The sequence below is a fragment of the Cyanistes caeruleus genome, chromosome 3, assembly GCF_971803275.1.
Source record: "Cyanistes caeruleus chromosome 3, bCyaCae1.hap1.1, whole genome shotgun sequence".
Lineage (NCBI taxonomy): Eukaryota > Metazoa > Chordata > Aves > Passeriformes > Paridae > Cyanistes > Cyanistes caeruleus.
Window position 1 is genome coordinate 97,977,547 of NC_141703.1, and position 19,805 is coordinate 97,997,351.

Sequence of the window (19,805 nt, forward strand, 5' to 3'; positions counted from 1 at the left end):
TTCCTCATATAAAAAACCAAATAATCAAGCCATTTTTTTTCCTTCTCTAAAGGGTTTTAAAATATCCAGGATGAACATTTGTTTCTGATCCATCCCAGCCCCTTTCACAGCTGGCAGAAATAAAAAGATAGGATGCTGTCAGGGCAAGTCCATTGACCCAAATATCTGTCCAGGGACTGGGCCTTTCTACTCTGTTCCATTACAGAAACCCAGTCAATTGATGCTGTGCTGTAGAAGAATGAATCAAGATGTACACTGGAAGGATTCCTAACCTGGCACCTTTCTTTGTGAAACTGAGCTAACAAAAATAATGCCAACACCTAACTCAGGCATTACAAATACACTGAGCTTGGATGGACATAAAGTCTTTCATTACTGAATTAAAGTATGGGCTGACTAAATTGATATAAAATTACTGACTTTCTGTTCTACTTTCAAAATCATTTGAAAACTGAAATGAATCCTTTCCCAGTGAGCATTTATCATCCTATTATATTCACCCTGGGGGATGTTAATGGTTTTGGACTACTGCCTCCAGCCCTTACCTCACCTCCAAGTGGGTATTATGTGATGGCAGTGCACATTTCATCAAGATGTATTGCTGATTATATTTCCATTAAAGAATATAGCCAAGTCTGACTCCTAATTTTTCCAGACTAATCCACCACTGCAAGCTTCCCTGCACTGATGAGTTCATTGCAGAGAAAGGATTCCTTTCTCCTCTTCTTGCAATTTGCATAAATACATGTCCAGCGTATGGGACTAAGTTAATCAGTTTTGCCCACAATAATTAGAATACTGACACAACCTCTTTAGTTTAACTGAATGTTGTTCATTCAATTACTCTTTTTGCTTCACAGCAGCTCAATACCCATTTTTAGCAAAATACCTCAAAATAACTATGATTTTAGACTACAGGCTTGTATTCCCTCACAAGGCATTTAAAGATGTGTTTGAAAGTAGTGAGCAGGTACAGCTGAAAAATTATAAGCTTACACCTAGGCAAAACAATTCTGTACTGCACAGAGATTCTTGTCCTTTACACCAGTGCTCAATTAACATGTAGAAAATACAGCAAGGAATGACAATACTTTGAAAGCACCACCCTTGTCAATCGGGCACAAAATTCAAGCAAGCAGGCGTTAGCATTTGCACAAGGAGAAAATTTCCTTATCCAAATAATGGTCTTGAAACAGAATAAGCCACCTGCCTTTCAGTTCCTCTGTTCTGCTCCCCAAATGTTCTAGTACAAAATAATAGCCTGTTGAGCATCCCAGTGCCTGCAATTTGGCTGTAAAGACAAGCTTTCTTGCTCTGGGATCTATTTATTTTCTTCCCAGATTTGTATTTATATTATTTGATTTTCTGAAGGGAAATTCAAACTTGTGCAGTTTTTGTTGAAAAAGCTAAATAAGGATTACTTATTGCATGAGTCACACTATCTGCAAATGGTGACACCTCCTGAATTATGTTCTAGTGTTTGTTTTTAATTATTAATGTTGAGATTTATTTATTTATTTTCAGAGATCCATAAAACTCACATTAGCCACACAGATTTCTTGTCAAGACTGTTCTGCACACCCTACTGTTTGGAACATTAACAATCAGGTGAAATATTTGTGTTTGACACAGTTTTATAATGCTCTATAAATGTAAATATATTACTGTAGCTGTCCTCCTCAAGTATCAGTGAGTCAGTGAAAAGAAGCAACATTCTGTGTCATACATAAATAATCATAAAGCAAACAATTATACTGTACAGCAGCATGGAATATGGGCTAATTTCCCCCTGGGAAGAAACATTAAGATCACTTTCCTTTTTTTTTTTTTCTTTTTTTTAAATTTGCTTTCTTCATAGATATTTGTGTGACTTCATGTTTGTCCCAAACTGGCAGAACACACCATATCAAGTCCTAAGGTCTCATTTCCAGCAAGCCAAGGTACTATGTGACAGCCACATGTAAATAATGCTTCAGGAAACCAGCTGAATCTAGTGCAAGCATAGCTACTATGTTATTTTAATAACTGGCCAACCTGTAGTGCTCTTCTTAAAAACAATTCTCAGACTGGTTCACTTCTGAGATCACTTTCATGGGACTTTGGAAACTTTGGTTCCCCTGTACCTGTGTACATCCCTGCTAGAGATTGCTGGTCTCTACCATGCTCTGTGCCTCAGTTTCCTCATTTGTAAGAGGCTGATACTGCTCCTCTCCTTACTGGGCTTTGAGCATTAAAAAAATACCTATAAAAGAATGTATATGAGAGGGATATATATGAATTTGAACAATGGGAGTAAATTTCTTTTTGCCTATGAAGCCCTGAAAAGCAGAGGAAAACCCTTCACAAATTAAGGCCTGCAGTTTGGATGGAGTTGTATATTCAGCTGAACCCAAAGTAAAACACACAACAGCTGTGAAAAACTCACAAACACAACAAAACACAACAGCTTAGAAAAACTCATTTTCTAAGGTTTACATCATTACTAGATGATTAAGTATTATTTTATTTTTAAAACTTGTTAGCATTGCAGAGATGGGTAAAAGAATCATAGCTTTCCAACTGGGCAACAAAACTGTCCATTAAAAAAAACAAAAAAAAAATAGAGAGAGAAAGAGAGAAGAAACTAAAAGGTGTCAAGTCTGATTATCCATCACATCTTCCAATTAAGTATCATCAGTCTTTAAGAGCTGGAAGAAGGGGTATTAGTGCTGAACTCTGCTACAACCCCACTATTTGTTGAGTTTTGAAGGCAGGAGATGGAGAAATGATTTGGAGCAGAGGTACATAAGTCCTATTAAAAAACACTCAGCATTGTAAATAATTAAAAACTATCACATTAGGGACCTGCCTTCCATTTCATTCTTCCTGGAATCATGGCATATATGATGAAGTCTGTGGTCACATGAAGCAGTCAAAGTTCTCTATATAGGTTTAGCTTTTAGAAACTTTCTCTTCTAAGGGAGAATACCACATACTGAGCTGGTGAATTTAGTCTCAAGAAGGGGATTCTTTGCCCTTTAGTGACCAAAAAACTCAGCTACAGGAAAGGCTACACAGACCATCAAAGCAAAAAAAAAAAATCAGGCACTCACAATGCCCAGTGAAAAAAGAAAGAAAAAAGATAGAAAAGGATCTTTCAAGGATTAATTTTTTTGCCTTCCTGAACAGGAGAAGAACATCATGTAACATGTAAAACAACATGTAACATGTAAAACAAAACAAAACCAACCTGTTTTTATTCTGCTGCTAAGCAGTGATTGTAATCCTATATTTATAAAAATAAAGGACACCAAGATAGACTTTTATAGATTGAATAAAAAATTATGAGTTTTAAGAAATGACTCAGTTTTTGAAAAATTAAATTAAGATAATGAAATAATAATTTAAGGATTTTTTTAGCGCTTTGGTAATGCTGCAAGTAATACAATGTAATTTAGCAATGCTTTTTAAAGGGTGACTCTGTAACACTGCACTTCCAGGATCTCCTAATGAGCTCTCAAGTTTTTCCTAGGGTTCTCAAGTAAGTAATGTTTGCATGAAAGTCTGGATTTGGGAAATGTCAGCATGCAGTTACATGCTCAACTGCATATGATCTAGATTTGCCTATGTATACGAACACCAGGCTGATCAAAGAGTCACTCTTTTCATTGGTTAGACTGAAAAGCTGAAAACAGTTTCCTCTAAGACAAGAACAGCATTCAGCATAATTAGGTCAATCTTTACAGAGGCATCTGCTTAACTTTAATGTTCATATTGCACTCCTCCAGTTAAATCTTGAGAGTCAATTTAACTTCAGCAGGTTAATACTGTGGAATTAACACAGCATTTTCCTAGGACTAGAATATCAATAAAATACAACTTGGCTAGTTACACAGTGTGTTAAAAGGATGAATCACTTTCTCTAGGCCCATTTTTACAGGCTGGAATACACAGCAGCTCTCAGATGGATTTCCTGTGTGTATAATTTTTAAACTGATGCCTTAAGATGTACCCAATCACTAGTACATAGATACACTTGGAAAGTGTTATTCTTTTAGAGCATGCAGATCCTTAAACAAGGCTGAGCCTATCTAAAAGAATCTTTAACTTAAAGAGAACAGGAAAAACTAAAAAACTATTTCAGAGATTTTTTTTTGGTAACACTTAATGAAGAATCAATCAATCAATGAGAAACATTTCACTCTTAAGGGAGAGAAGGAATGAGAAACAAAGTACTGACAATTCACAGGAACACCCTCTCTCAGCTAGGATAAAAACAAATTGGGGAATTTTAAAAGGAAAGAACCTGTAGTTCAGATAGGCAACTCTTTAAAATTCTCATCTAATTTTTATTATCAAGAGCTACTTAACCCTAATCCAAAAGCTAGAAAAGGAGACCTATTAGCCAGCCTTTTCCTACTGCCAAAAGCTGAACTCTCTGAACTCAGAGAGTCAGAGGACTAAAGCAAGATCCCACCACAAGCACAGAAATCTTGTTTAGCTCTGCATCCTCCTCTTTTTTGGCTTTCCACAAAGACAAAACCAATGAAACTGAGCTGTTGTAAATTGTTCCTTCTCCAGATAATATAATTCCTGTCCTGCATCTAGGGGAAGGATGTGCTATTCTTGATCAATTACACTCTACTGCTGTCTATTAAACAAGATGAGCAGCATGCACTGGAAGAATACCAGTCAGGAGCTCGATGCCTATTTTCCAGTCTTTTTCAATCCCAGTCACCACTATGAGTTTTTAAGGTATGGAGGAGGAGGTCACTAGTTTCAGTCCACTAGGCCATACGACCAACATGGGAAAGACATTCTCATCTTGTGCACCCTAAACAGCAAAATAGCATCTGCAGAAGGTTTTCCCCATGGAATTTATGACAGAAGGACTACAAGCATTCAGATACAAAAAGCTACATTGTGAGGCTCTACATCACATCTTCAGCAGCCTGTTGAACCTGCAGTGCTTTTCCTCACCACAGTTTTTCTGCAGACTGCAACCTCTGGCTCATCCCTCTGAGAAGCACTGCCAGCCCCAAGCAACCAGCTCCTGAAGCTGCTCAGGTACATCCTCATAACACAGCTTCAGAAGGCTGACAGCTCCTTCTCAGTCAAAAGCAGAAGCTGGTTTTTATTTGTCTTTTTCTAACTTCAGTAGCAGTTAATGGGGGAAGAAAAAGTTTTTGACACGTATTTTCTAGTGTACATCAGAGCTTTTCAGAGTCTTCAAAAAAATCAGCACTATCGGGGCACGGTCAAGCCTTCCAGCTCATGGTTTTGATTCTCCAGCAGGTGCAACCCTTTTGTTTCCCAACTCACAAGAATGATCCCTCTGGCTAGCTGAAAAATATATTAAAAATGCCAGTACCTAAGGAAACAAGAAAACTTGCTGTGGTCTACAGGAAGATTGCTTCCTAAAGTATCCGGTGTCTGACAATTTAAATACCTTCATTAACTTACACACAAACATGGAAGTTAATATTTTTTGTTTCTGTGTCTAGACGAGGAAACTCAGTATGTGTTGCAGCTTGGTTTCTGCAGGTGAGTAAAGTGACAAAGATCTAGACTGCCAGAGAACTTTGCTGTTTCAGAGAAATAAAGTCAAATAAGGAACATGGAGCTCCCTGTACTTTCTGATGTGTAGAATTTTAAGTTTCTTCTGCTACAGACCTTTATTTCTTACTGGTTTTATTTGCTTTCACTGCTGGGAAGTATGTTTAAATAACACAGAGATACTTTATTTTTCCAGGGAGCTGTTCACAGTACGAACACCTGCCATCTTTTAGTCAGTATATCTTAAAATATTTAGAGAAAAATTGGTTCCAACAAATAAAATTTAATCTACAAAAGAGTGTGTCGACTTAGAGATGTATTAACTTAGTGAGATGAATGTGGTTTTGGTCACAAAACAGTGCTGTAATGTTGTTTTGAAATAAGTTTTCAAATCCTTTCAAGAAAGTATTTGTTTTCCTTAGGCAAGAGCCCTGATAACTCAGGAACAGTCCAAAATCAATGTGAATGTCTTAGTGAAGTTTGACATTAATGCAGCACATCTTGCCAACTTAATAAATAAAAGCCATAGAGTCTCCAAAGGTGGTAATAAAGTAAAGTCCAAGGAGGGGATTCACTTAAGTATCTCAATAGAAAATATTATTTGCTTATTCATTTTTAAAAAGTGTTTTTTTCCTAATACTTGCATTTATCAAATGCTAAACAGAAAAATTTGGGAATACAATATTAAGCACTTATGGTAGTAACTTTGGTGCTGTTACAGAGCCATTGAGGTTAAGAACACTTTCACATTGATTCAGGCTGAGAAATGAGAAAAACAACACAGAAGTCTGGAGGAACCGAAGAGGTCATATCAGAGTATCTAAACACTGGAGTGAAATATCAACTAAGCTATTAGCAAATGTTAATGTATGAATTGTTCATGGTAAAGGATGTTGGATTTGGAAAAGGACACTTTTCTTCAAAAGCAAAACACGTGGCTGGACTACCAAGTGCTTAGAGAGAAGCTTTTGCTGTGACCATAAATACCACACATCTCAAGTCCACAACTCATAGTTTAGTCAAACCAAACCCAAAGCAGATAATAGGCAAACAAAAGACAACTAAGAAACATTTCTTCATTTTCCATGGGTATTGCATTTGGCAAGTGTCCTGGCTATACTAAGATTAGTTTTCCTTGGCATAAGCCAAAATGTGATGAACTTTTAAAATGTTATCTTTTGCTGTTCAGGCAAACTACAATCCAGATTAATATGCAAATGTCTATTTACTTAGGATCAGTTTTTATAGACAGAATAGATAACATGGCAAAACGTATGTCAATATGGATAAAGTGAGCTTTTTTGGGTTTCTTTGGGCATATGGATCAGGTTAATCTTGATGCTATTTACATAATATGTTGTTTCCTCTGAAGGTAAGCTTAGATTTAGAACTTGATCTTTAATTTAAAGTTTGCCCATGACTTTTCATTCTGCAACAGTGCCTCAGACACCAGGTTTCAGTAGTATCTCACAAATAAGTTTGTTTTAAATTAAGGTTTTCTACTCTAACTAACAAAGAATATGGAAACTTTAATTCTTTAGCGTGGTATGAGAATGTTCTTTACCTCTGAGGAGCAATTGGTTGGCTTAGAGTGAGCCCAGGCAGGCTTTGTTGATTATATGGAACCAAAAATGACAAAAATAAAAAATACATTTCCAGTTTGAAAATCCAAGGGAAGTCACAAGTTGTGCTTCCTTTGTGCTCAGCCCTCTTTTCAAAACTGTCTGATTAGGTGAGAGCACAGATTATAGAGTTGATATGACCTCTCTACTATCATCCTTAAACACTGGGAATCAAAAAGATGTTTTCCCTCAGTTCCTGCAAAAAACGTTTGCCTCTGCCCAGGTTTTGAGGAAAGGGCATACAGCTGTCAGAAACTGAAGGGCAGTTACCACAAAAGAGAAAGCAGAGAAATAATCACACAGAACTAAAGCAATGTTTCTTCCTTTTTTACATGACAGAAAAAAGAACTATTTCTCTGCAGCACTCAGGTATTAAGTTCCATGCCCCTGGTTCTTGCAACTCAGTAATTGTCAGGGACCATATCAGCAAATAAACCCTTCAAATATAGACAGCAAAATGCTCATTTCAACACTTTATAGGTGGTAGGGGTAATTTATAATCCATGTATCTTATTCATGTATTCATTTCTTGTCTTGTCTTACCATCTCAGACTGCAATACTAGAGCAGACACATAGGCTAGTTATTTTACGCAAGCTCAGTAGTAATGTTAAAATAAATAGAAGAAGAGATAAATAGGCCATCAGAGTATGATCTCAGTCATATGATCATTATTATTATGGAGCAAGGGAGTTAATTCTGTATGAAACCAAGGTCCCTTGGAAAAAAACCCTATCCAAGTCCAGCTTAGCAAAGTAGCGATGTTAACAAGATTAAAAAGGTGTGTTAGATTTACAGGACAAAAAATTGTGTGAATAGCAGAATCTCTGACTACATATCCTCTGCTACCAAACTTTATGCTTGTTGCTGATATAGAGGAATACATTTTATATGTGTTCACAATTGTGGCTGAAATGTGAAAGCCCTGAGCTTCCTTCAAACAAAACAGTAATTTCTAAGTGCAAGAAACCTTGCTTGTGTGTCAAAATGCATGAGTCTTGTCAACTAAAAGCAAGCTCAATTTGATGAGATTTTTCAAGTAGATATAAGAGCTTCACAGAAATAACAGGAGAGAGCAAAAATAATTCAGTCTATACACCTTTGAGGGGATTCCTTGTCTTTGGTTTCCTTAACACCTTTTTTCTCTTAGTAGCTTTTCCTTGTTAATGACTGAATAAATCAAGCAATGTTTAGTGATGGCAGATAACATGAAACTAAACACTAAGTCACTTGTCATTTTGGCGACTGAAAAATAAGAAAAAAACCCAAAGGAACAACTAGACAAAATCACCTCACACAAGCAGCAAAGAGATCTCAAATGTGACTGGCATTGTGCAACAAGCAATAAAGTGAATGAGACTTTATAACATCAGAGTCAGATATCAAAGTTCAGAGCATTTTATAGTGGCTACACATTGATGCCTCTTTTATAGGATAGCAGATCTGCAGTACAGGCTCCTTTACTGAGACATTTCTCTTTTCTCCTGTGTGTTAAGAGACACATGAAATCAACCATTTTGTTTCAAGTCATGGTCCCAAGCAAGGTTGTTTGTTGGCAGAGTCTAATGAAAAGCAATTAATCCCTAGCAATATAAACCTTTAATCATATGAACAATGCCTAACCAATGTGTCTATAATCTGTTGGAGCAGAATGCAATGCAAATACTCAGTACTCAAGTAGTATCTTTCCTTTTTAATGAATGCCAAATCCTGGCCCTCTTTAAAGTTGAAGGCCCATGTTAATTTTAACACACATGTTTCTGTGAAATGCCTGAGATAAGCACTGTAAAGTCAATGGAATTATACTTTTGATTACAGGCTGTTGACTAGGGCAGTAAACTTCTACGCTACAAGTCTTGCAAGGATTTGTGTACTGTCCCTAATGAGACATTCAGCATTAGAAGTTCAGGGAAAGGCTCAGTATTTTTTCCCCTTTTCTGATTTATCAGTTTTTTTTGACATAGTAGCAAGATTTTTAGTAACAATAATGTTCTAAAACCCACTAGAGTTCTACACACAAGAGGGACTTTGTACAGTACTTATAGTTTTAAATTTTGCTTTTGAGTTTAACCATGAATCTCTGAGAACTCAAAATAAGATCCAGACTCCCACGCTCACCAGCTGAAGTTGTATTTCTTCACAGAAGCAGTTTTGCTTCTGAAATGATAAAATAATGTTCCCTGATACCATCTCAGCTGATCCCCTATTTCCTCACCATTCTAAAGAGCAAGAACAAACATGCACAGGAGATCATACAGTTCTGGGTACATCTCTTAAGATGGCATACAACACCCCTGAACATCAGGGGTTTTTTTCATCATTCAGGCAACTGTTCATCAGCAACTGGACTGAAATAATCAGTCTTGTCTCATGTGCCACACATTGCACAACTGAACAGGCAATGGCTGAACAGTTTTCAACTCCTGTTGAGGGAATCTATTTTAAAAAGATGGTTCATTAAATAACAAATTTCTCATCTATGCTCTTCTGGTTTTCCATCACGAAGGATTCAGCTTCAGCATTTACTTGACAATCAGTTGACTGATCATCAGTTTTGTCCAGTCTTATTGAGGAAGTTTGAGTTCATTTGAGTTCAGCTGCACGATTGCATTCACTTTCATCAATTGTATTAGATTTGTGTGGCAAGGTTTTGGAGTGGGGAGGGTTTCTCTTTTGTGAGAAGAGGACAGAAACTTCCCCTGTCTGATACAACCAGTGCCAGCCAGATGCAAGACAGACCCACTTCTGGGCAAGGCTGAGCCCTCAGCAACAGATGTATTGACCCTGGGGTAATGTGTTTAAGAAGGGTAAAATAATCCCTGTGTGAAAACAAACACAAAGACGAGAAAGAATACATGAGAGTGAAAGCTCTCTAGACCCCAAGGTGTGTGATGGAAGGAGAGGAGGTGCTCCAGGGGCCAGAGCCGAGGCCGTGCTGTAATCGATGGTGAAGACCATGGTGAGGCAGGAGGTGCATGGAGGATCTCATACAGAGCAGGTGGATGCCCAAGGAAGCTGTGACCCTGTGGCACTGGAGCAGGCTCCTGGCAGGACATGTGGAGCCATGGAAAGAGGAGGAGCAGGCTTGCTGGTAGGACTTGAGACTCTGTGCAGGATCCATACTGGAACAGCCTTTTCCTGAAGACCTGCAGCTGTGCAAAGATATTCATACTGGAGCAGTTCATGAAGAGCTACAGCCTGTGAGAAGGACTGCTGTTGGAGAAGTTTGTGGGGGACTGTCTCCCTTGAGAAGGACCACACACTGGAGCAGGCAAAGAGTGTGAGGAGGAAGCAGCAACAGAGATGTTTGATGAACTGGCCATGGCCCCTATTCACCATCTCACTGTGCCACTTGGAGAGAGGAGGTAGGGAAATATTACGAGTTAAGTTGAATCCAGGAAGAGGGAAGTGGGCAGAAAGTGGTTTAGGTTTGTGCTTATTTCTCATTATCTTAGTCTTATTTGATTGGAAATAAAGGTAATTAATTTCCCCAAGTTGAGTTTCTTTGCCTGAGATGGTATTAGGTGAGTGGCCTCCCTGACCTTATTTCAACCACAATATCTTCTACTCTCCACAGTCCAGCTGAGAAGAATGATAGGGTGGCTATGGAAGGTACCTGGAATCCAGCCAGATTCAAAAGATCACATCAATGCATTCCCTTCACTAATATTCACTACCTTTTTTAATATTCTCCAAGTCTTAAATACTTCCATGTTCAGTTGAAATAATGAGATAAGACGGGTTTCAAAGAAAATATTCTCTTATACATTTTTGCTCTTCTAACAAGAGTAACTGGGAGATCTCACTGTAAAGAGGCCTTCAAAATGGTCAGCAATGCAGACCTGGAGGAATGATTCTGTACCAGTCTGGAATTTTAACATTCCACCTGCAAACAGCCCAATCCCAGATACCAAATCTACTTGTGTTAAATATAACACAGCTCCACTAGTGTTTTCATGGATGGTGGGTAATATTTAGTCTGCAGGCTCTTAAGCAGCAACAACTGAAAAGGAAGGCTATAGCCAATTTTGTTCTTCCTACAGCTGACAGTTTTATGTGCTCTCCAGTTTTTGATGAACAGCAGAATTTCCTTTTTTCCTCTTTTCATCTCTATTCATATGTCAACTTTTGAGCTCAATGCTGAAAAATGTCACTTGTCTTATCCAGACTCTAGTAATACTTTCATATTGGCTTCAGGCAGTTATAGCGATGCTGTTTAAATGTATATTGACTTAGCTACAACACAGACACAGCTTTCAGTTTCTCCACAGTTTTGCACTATCTGATGACACTATTCACTGCTTACAGTCTTAAGTCATCTCTCAAAGGCTACATTACACACACATGGCAGAGCTGAAGATGAATGTTTACTGCAAATATCCCTTTGTCTGAATAATGTTTTTCATTTTAAAATCTCAAGCTGCTGTACCATATATTAGATTGATTAGGCAATAAGAAAAAATATCTCCCCATGTTTTACTATTTCATACATTTTCAACACATATTCTGATACTGAAACAAATTATGTCACTCATTCTGTCAGGGTAACTACTCATCATACTCCTCCTCATATTGTTCGACCCTTTTTTCTGACTACAGGTTACACATAAGATGGACACTCCATTAAACTACCATTGCTTCTGAGGTACTGAGATTCCTGAAGGAAATCTGTCTCACTGAAATACCTTAGTGTTAGCTTCTTCCAGCAGCACTCATGCTTACAGTTTTAGAGTGAGTTTTTGTTTTGGTTGTTTTGGGGCTTTTTTGCCTCTAATAAGTGAGTTGCTTTGGGAAAAACAGAACATGTCATTTCATTTTGTTTTGGTACAAAGCACTCAGCTAGTGAAGTTCACAGTTGAGCTGACAGCTATATTATTTCTTCTTCCTCACCACACCTTTTGGTCCTAACAGTGGTCTCCAAAAGTAAAGACTGTGCTGTCAAGTGTCAGTTAAGTAAACTTCATCTTTAGAAATGAGAAATTTCAAGACGAGTAGCCAATGGCAAAGACAACTTTCTCAGATGTCTGAAGACTATGCACACTCTGTCTGTGTACAGGGACACTTACACATCAGGAGAAACTTCACTGCTTGTCAACATTTCCTTCCACTCCAGCCCTCTGCACCAATTAATATCATCATGAGATCTGCAGCACTAATTATTTAAAATTAATACTATAATTAATATTCCTGAAAACATTTGTGACAAGTCTGTAAAAAGCCATTTGTGCCATATTTTGTTTGCTCTCATTCATAAAGCTCCACTCTTTTGATAGATAACAAAAGTATCACTATCTATCTATATAAAGTGGAGAAAATAAAAAAATGTAATATTTCCACATGGCAACATCATCAAACTATAAAAGTTTCAGTCAGTCACAAGGATCATTCTTTAGCCTAATAGTCTCAAATAATGAATCTTTTCATGATTGAAAATGTCATGTACTGTCATTTCAAGATTGTAGGTGACTTTTTGTTTTTTTCTAAGCATTTATATGGTCTGATAGTAGTAAATATAAACACCCACACTCACAACTTACTTTCTAAACCAGAGCAGCATTGGCAGCAAAGAAGTTTTACTCTTCCACATTTCGTAAGTAAAATGTAGTATTCAACTGTATTCTTACATCATTGTCTGAACATGGATTTCAGAAGTATCATGTAGATTACACTTGTTTTTAGTTAAAGCTGAATAAAGTTTACTTTATAAAAATGCCTCTTGCTTGACTGGGAATAAAACTTGGAGTCCTCAGAGGATGGCTCTTGACCCAAGGTCACTGTGACTGCATACAGACCAATTGGTTTTGGATATATATTAAATCTCTTCCCTGATTAGTCTTTAATTGTATAATTAAATAAAATTCTTTGCCATACAAATTTGTTTCTGAGATAACCTCCTCACAAACTTATTGCTGCATTTTTTATAATGTAGCAGCCAATTCTGATTACAAAGACAACCTTTGCAAAACTCCAAGGTCATCTTGTGTAGTCAGACTGAAACCGTAAATTGCTCCTAAGTTAAATCCTTCAGGTCTTATTGCTGTAAGATCCTTTGATTAACTTCAATGGCAATTTTTCACAGTTTTAGATTTTGTTAAAACAATTGCTTATGCTAAAAAAAAAAAGTCCATATGCCTTTCCAGCTAATTCAGCAGTATTCCTGACATATGAAAAATATGCTGGAAGGGCTGCCCATGCTGCCATTACATCTTTGAATGCTCCTGGGCTTTTCAGGCAGTAACATTTCCCATACTGACAATTATTAATGACATCTTGAAGAATTCTACAACTATTCCATTAGGGAAAATCAAGCATCATCAAAGGATTTCCAATTATTCCTCTTCTCCTATTATACAAAGATGCCTGTCAGTGGGGGATACATGTAGGTCTTTTACAGTCAGATGATAAGACTTAATATAGGGACATCTTTATAACAAGGGAATCAGAAAGAGATTGGGAAGATTTTTCATTTTATTCTGTGTTAACCACTACAAAAAGAACATTTTTTCTCTTTTTTTTTTTTTTTTTTTTTTTTACTAAAGGAGCGAAAAACACATAAACTCCATAAATCTCATAGAGGTGGTCATACTTTCTCTGTCAGCCTGAAGATTATCTTTTTCTAAAATTTCCTCATGAATTGCTTAAGGTACAAAGCAGGAGTGAAAAAGAGCAAATAGAATATCAGTACAAGGTGATTATGGCCAGGGGAGATGTCAGAAGGAGCTTCCTTATCTTCCTTTTCCCATTATTTACTTACTCATACTGCAATAACCATTTCCCTATTGATGAGCTTGTCTCCTTCATATCCAAGTTAAAACACCATACAGAATACTGTAACTCACAGAATACAGATGCTGCAAACCTGGCTTTGATATGGAAGAATCCCAGGCTAAACTACTATAACTTAACACATTATTTCCTTAAATATAAACAGTTTAATCTTGAGGACAGATATGCAGTATTTTTGAGCATAAATATCAAGTTCTTACACAGTATTTTAATTTAAAATAAAGTTTCTTGGTTCAAGTTACTGGAAAATATGAGATTAATAATATAATTAACTGAAAAAAAAACCTCTGAAGGACTTTCATAAAAATTATTTACACTTTTCAGAAATCAGTTTTAGAGACTGTTCATTGTCTTCTTTTACAGTTACCACCTTTATCTAAAATGAAAAAAAACCCAACAGCTTTCTTCATCTTTAGCAGTACCAAATATAAATTATCCCTTTGTTCCTCAAAACCAGTCTATCAAAACCACTATGAAATCAAAGGACATTTTTTGGTTTTTCCATTAGTGGAGTTCATTTTGTTCATCCCAGCATATTTTTACCTGTCCTCTAAATCAGTTGAATTTTTTTCAGGGGTGGGGAAGAAAAAAATGGTCTACAGGAAAGGAGAAGTACCAATGTGCACATTTTTCATCCTTTCATTTAGAAAACAAGGTGGAAAAATATGAACTCTTATAAAGCCTGTTTTTTTCCATGAAATTTTCAGGCACAGGGCAAATAATCATGTTGGAGAGTAAAGAGTTCTGCCCAGAAACCCCAGTGCATCAGCAGTCTCCCAGTCGTAGGCGTACCAAAAGGAGTCAAGATTAGATCTTCCGTGATGATTCTCAAGATCGATTTTTTCTAGGAGGGAATGTTTTTATTGTGTTGCTGTCAGCACTGTCTGCTGAAAAGCAGTTTAGATTGTCCTTGGCTCTTTTAATTCTTTCCTCTCTTGCAGTTATTCTTGCCACTGTATCAGCCAAGGTCACATAAACTGTTTATATATCTGCTTTAATTGAAGGCACAAGGCACATTAAATGGGAGACATTACTTTCTTTTGATACTTGTAGCTAAGATCACTGGAAGGGCTGTGTTTTTGATTTAGTCTTTTCTTATGTTCATTTCTGACTAAGCTGCTGTGTGTATTAAGATCACTGCTGATGCAGACACTCCATATCTGAAAAAAACAATCCATATCATCTGAGGTCTGCAATTGATTCTCAGGATGAGAACCTCAATGCTGAGTAGAAGGCAAATGGTTGATTACTAGATCCCTATAGAAATAGTACATGGAGCTCTTTCCTCCCCATTTACACACGAGTGTTCCTAAGAGCACATCAATACATGGACAGAATGTGATAAAAAACTGACTGCATCAAGCACTTTGACAGCCATGGACATGTGATGGCAGCATGCCATAGCACCATCTTCTCCTGGCATAGTATGCTCCAGTTTTTCCATTATGTTATCCCAGGTGAGAAAGAAACTGCATATACGCATTTTGTTATTTCAGCAAAAGACTCAATGGGTTGAGTTAAATAAAGAATTTAAATTAATTAAGCACTAAAGGTACAATTAGAGACCTATGATTTTTGAAAATAAGTTGGTTAAAATTTTACACCACACTTTGCCAGAGACTTAATCTCTTAAATAGAAAAATGGTAAAAAAACCTTTCAGTAGAAAGGACAAGCTTAAAAAATGCAATACATTCCACTTGTAAATAAACTGTGAATATAAGCACCCTCTCCACCCCACTCTATCTTTGACAATCTAATAGCACGGGGTACCACTCACTGATATTCTCCCAACTGCCACAGACAGCTATGTATGTCTGATATGCATATATCAGCTATATGTCTGATATGCAGGTAGGCCAGTGTTCATCAAACACATACACCTAAACTTTACAGAATAAAGGGTTCAGCTAGTTAAGGAAGAAGGGAAAAGCAATGGAAAATAAAGGCACTAGCAGCCCCAACCCTATCAAAACAACAATAAAAAATATCCTTATCATATATTTCAGAGAACATTCAATAGCTGTTATTCACACACACTTCTCAGAAAGGCTTGATTTATCTGCAAAATGATCCTGGAGTTTACCATGTTTTCTCCCAAACTGAGATGTCTGTGTTGTCTTAGTGGAGAATGTTTCAAAGCCTAAAGGGTATATTATATCAGAAGGAAAAAGGGTGAGAGAGTAAAGCTATGACCACCTTAGAACCAGATATACCAGAGCCATGGAAATGGTGCCCTACTGCCGGCACACACACTGGAGCAAGATTTTCCCAGAGCCAGCTATACTCCATACAGCTTTGCATTTACCTTCCAGAGCATCTTCAAGTTCCAAGGAAGTCTACCTGTGTACACTGACACCACCTGTTCTCTGAGAGTGTGCCCATGGGTAGTGAAATGTACCCTCAGCTCAGCTCTTGAAGCAGCCTTGAGCTGGTCCATGTGGAGCTCAGCAGGCCCTGAGAAACCCTCCTGATAATCAAGGTAACACTGGCACAGCTCACCTCTGACAAGGTCCTGCTAACAGATCCATGCTGCTGCTGTTTCACAACCTACTGCAGCCTCTGCTCTGAGACATCCTCTGCTCTAAGACGTGGTTGAGTTTTCTTTACATCTTTTACCTAAAAACTAATCACTGTCTATAAGTTTCACAGGAGTGTACATATCATACCTACTTGTACATGTACTGACCACTGTTTCCTCAAAATTTATTGTGAGTCAACTTCTGAACATCACAGAACTGTTGGGAAGGACTTTTAAAGGTCATCTAGTCCAACTCTCCTGCAATGGCCAAGGACATCTTCAGCTAGATCACGTTGCTCCAACCTGACCGTGAATACTTTTGCAGATGGAACCTCTCTGAACAACCAGTTCCATCACAAAAGTTTAGTGTTGATATGTAATCTGAATTGAACCTCTTCCATTTAAAAACCAATTCTTGTTCTAGTGCCACAGAACCTGTTAAAAGATCAGGTCCTGTCCTTCTTATAAGCCTCTTTTAAGTACTGGAAGGGGCACCCAGAGCATTCTCTTCTCCAGTCTGAACCACCTCAACTGTCTCAGCCTTTCCTTACAAGAAAGCCGTTCCAGCTCCCCATAACTCATGTGGCTCTCCTCTGCATCCACTGTAACAGGTCCATTTCTTTCTTATATTGGGGAAAACAGAACAGGGTACAGGACTTCAGGTGGGGACTCACCAGAGTGAAGTGGGAGGGTGCTCCCTCACCCTGCTGGCCATGCTGCTTTTGATGCAGCCCAGGATGCTTTTGGCTTTCTGGGCAGTGAGCACACATTGCTGAGCCATGGACAGATTTTCATCCATTAGCATTCTCAAATCCTTCTCAGCAGGGCTGCTCTCAATCTCTTCATTCTCCAGCCTCTGCTGAGGGGTGGCAAGCTGGGGTTTGTAGGCTTTTATGGTGAACCTCAACAGTCAGCAGAAATGAGTGTGCCTGCTTATTTCAACTATTTTTTCCCTGGTTTATTTTTTCCTATTATTCCAGAGAAGCATCAAGAAAAGTAGGGAAGTGGTTAAGGATATTAAGGCTATTAAAACAGAAATAATATAAAACAGAAATTTTAATAAAGATATTAAAACAGAAATATATAAAAAGAATATAAAACAGAAAAACAGAATAAAAACAGAAACTAAAACTTTAGTTTTAGTACAGGAAAAAAGTACTTTGTTTCATCAGCTCTCCTTATCATTAGTATTTAATAGGGGCACAAGTGATGTTCCTGATCAGGTTGCTGCAATTTCTCCATCCTAGAAAAATCTTTGAAGAAGATGGAGCAGAGCATGACTCTTGTTCTAGCACTTTTAACCCCTGGATGCCACTCTAAACTGCTACATAGATCCGCCGCTTTACTGAAAATTGCTAATGCATAAATGGTAACACATCAATTGCTCTAAGGATTAACTGATTTCATGAGTTCTTAGTAGGTGTCACAAAGTTTTGTCAGCATAAACAAAGCTAAGGTCTCATAAGATCTAAATTTGGCTTGGTTTTATTCAAATTGGCATACTTAATCAGCATCACCCCAAGGCATTCAGGAACCAGAACTTGCTGTGCAGGAAGACTTTGGCACAGTGTTTGCTGTGTGGGATGGGTTATTATGCCTGCAGACAAATCTGGCTGGAAGAAACTCAGGTCATTGACAAAGAAGGATGGTTTGACACAACATGAAGAAGTACACAACCTTGAGAGAAAGATGGTGAGGGTTGTTGAGAGTGTCATTGGTGGGAGAAGAAAACAACAGTTTTGGGAAGGAAAAGTCATCCTGTATATGAAAAAACTACACCTCTTCAGAAGCAATGGCAACTGTGATCTGATGGGGTAGTGCAAGAAAGCACCCATTCAGATAACCCTGTGTACTGGGTTTAAGTGACGAGGTTTTGGAGTATTGGGAAGGGCACAGGGTTGGCTTGTGTGAGAACATGCCAGAAGTTTCCTCCACGTTTGACATCACCAACACCAGATGGCTTCAGAGACCCTCTGCTGGCCAAGGCTGAGCCCATCAGCAACGGTGGCAGCTCCTCTGGGATAATGTAAGATAATGCAAGAAGAGGGAAAAACAGTTATTGCACAAGAAAGTGCAGCCAGAGACAAGAACAATAAGCACATGTGAGAAAAACAGCTCTGAGAGTCAGGAGAGAGGGAGGGGCAGGGGGTGCTCCAGCTGCTAGAACAGGGATACCCCTACAGCCCAAGGTGCAGCCCATGGTGAGGCAACTATGCCCCCACAGCCCATGGAGGTCTGTGATAGAGCAAATGGCCACCTGTAGCCCATGGAATTGTTCATGTCAGGGCAGGTGGGTGCCCAAAGGAAGCTGTGACCCCGTGGGAAGTGCACACTGTGGCAGATTACTGTCAGGACCTGTGGACCTGCAGGGATCCCAAACTGGAAAAATCTGTTCCTGAAGGACTGTCCCCCATGGCAGGGACCCTCAGTGGAGAGGTTCATGCAGTATGTGGGAAGGACCCATGTAGAAGTAGTTTGTGAAGAACTGTGTGAGGAGTAGGAGAAATGTGCTGGAGTAGGTGATGAGTGTGAGGTGTTATCCCTCTGAGAATGAGGGAGCAGCAGAGACAATGTGTGATTCTGTGAATGCAGCCCCCATCCATCATGCTCTTGTGTCAATAAGAGGGTAAGGTAGAAAATTTGAGAGTTCAGTTAAATCCAGGAAAAAGGGAGGGGTGGAGAAGGTGTTTTGAGAATGTTTTATTTCTCGTTATCCTAGTCTGATTGGTAACAAATTCAATTAACTTCCCTAGGTTGAATCTGTTTTTCTAAAGATGGTAACTGGTGTGTGATCTCTCCCTGCACTTACATTGACCCAGTGCCTTTCATTTTATCTTTTCTCCCCTGTTCAGCTGAGGAGGGAAGTGATAGAGCATCTTGCTAGGCACCAGGTGTCCAGCCAGGATCAATTCTCCACACCATGTAGGGGTGAAAACTACACAGCAGATCAGACTCCTGGTGTCAGAACCCATCACCAATTCCCACACACTTTTCTCCACTTCGTGTAGAAAATGCAGTTTTAGAGAAATATGTTGCAACCATGCCCCTAAACACACATATTATCATTTTACCTGATGGAAAGTCCCTTTCCAGTCCCAAACTCTAAAGTCAGAGTCCAGAGCACAAAGCTCTGAGTATCTCTTTTCCTTGGGTTTTTTAAAAAAGCCTTAATAACTCAAGATGAAGGTATGTTTTTAAGACTGTACTGTTCACTAAATACGATAAACATTTCTATTATCAACAAGATACACAAGCACAGTATTGACTGACTGTATCAAGTTCTTCTTTGGTTATTAATTCACTTCACTTTGACATAGATGACCCACCTTTTATGCTTATATGTA

The 19,805-nt window shown here is 38.3% G+C and overlaps 1 protein-coding gene across 15 annotated transcripts in view; it reads right to left on the bottom strand.

Annotated features, from left to right (window-relative positions):
- Positions 1-19,805, bottom strand: part of LOC111940482 (uncharacterized) — a 193,288-nt gene that overhangs the window by 95,585 nt on the left and 77,898 nt on the right. The window contains exon 6 of one of the 15 annotated variants that reach the window (XR_015285099.1): positions 13,957-18,477. The exons of the other annotated variants lie outside the window; for them this stretch is intronic. The gene's annotated coding sequence lies outside the window, so the exon portion shown is untranslated. Of the gene's footprint in view, positions 1-13,956; positions 18,478-19,805 lie in introns of those variants that run through there. 15 annotated transcript variants of the gene reach the window in all.